The sequence below is a fragment of the Lipotes vexillifer genome, unplaced genomic scaffold, assembly GCF_000442215.2.
Source record: "Lipotes vexillifer unplaced genomic scaffold, Lipotes_vexillifer_v1.1 scaffold158, whole genome shotgun sequence".
In the NCBI taxonomy this organism is placed as follows: domain Eukaryota; kingdom Metazoa; phylum Chordata; class Mammalia; order Artiodactyla; family Lipotidae; genus Lipotes; species Lipotes vexillifer.
The window spans coordinates 1,349,397-1,350,412 of NW_006788189.1; positions in this window are offsets into that span (position 1 = coordinate 1,349,397).

A 1,016-nucleotide genomic window follows, 5' to 3' on the forward strand; every position below is an offset into this window, starting at 1 on the left:
GGGAAAGAGACAGCCAAGAAAAATTCTCCAGGGATCACAGTCAACCATGGGTTTCAGGAAGTCTGTATACAAGCATTAGGCTTCACTCGCTTAGGGGCAATCACAGCAGGATGTGAGCAGTCTTGGAAACACTTTCCAGTCTGCACAAAAACTCAGCACAATGTGGAAGCCTCTTTGGCACAAGGGCCTTAAGCAGAACTTCTGACCAAACACTAGTTGAACAATAAGCTACTCTCATGCAGGGGCAATGCCTAGGAAGTCAGGCTTTAACATAAAAGTTAAAGGAGTTTGGGAGACGGTGTGCATGGCCAAGGCTGAACATTCTTAGGAGGGATCAGAGGGGGAAGCTACTGGTCTCTGGCTGAACATAGGCCAAGAAAAAAAAAAGGTCCTCAAGCTGTGATAGCAGCATCCAAACCACACATAAATCCAATGGTAAAGGGTAAAAAATATAACTGTTCAAGGGGGCTTAAGCACACCCATTGACCAATAAGTGGCTTATGCTGACCCAGGGGTGACCCCTGGGAAGCCAGACTAAAATATAAAAGCAAGACAAAATCTGAGTAGGGACATCAGAAGCTTCACACTGCAGGGGAAATAGACTTCACAGAGTTAGTTCAGCAAGTCACTAAACAAATAAATGACCAAGGAAAGAACAGCATCAATTCCTGGGGGATGGAGAGAATTGGTATCCAGAGTTGCTAGTATAATATCTAAAACATCCAGTTTTCAACAAAAACTATTTGACACACAAAAAAACAGTAAAGTGTGACCCATGCATAGGAAAAGAAGCAACCATTATATTTTCAAAGAACTAAAGAATGCTTAAAGAATTAAAAGAAGACTTGGGAATTCAATGGCAGTCCAGTGATTAAGACTCAGGTATTTATTTATTTATTTATTTATTTAGGCTGTGCTGGGTCTTAGTTGCAGCATGCAGGCTCCTTAGTTGAGGCATGCGGGATCTTTAGTTGTGGCATGCAAACTCTTTGTTGTGGCATGAATGTGGGATCTAG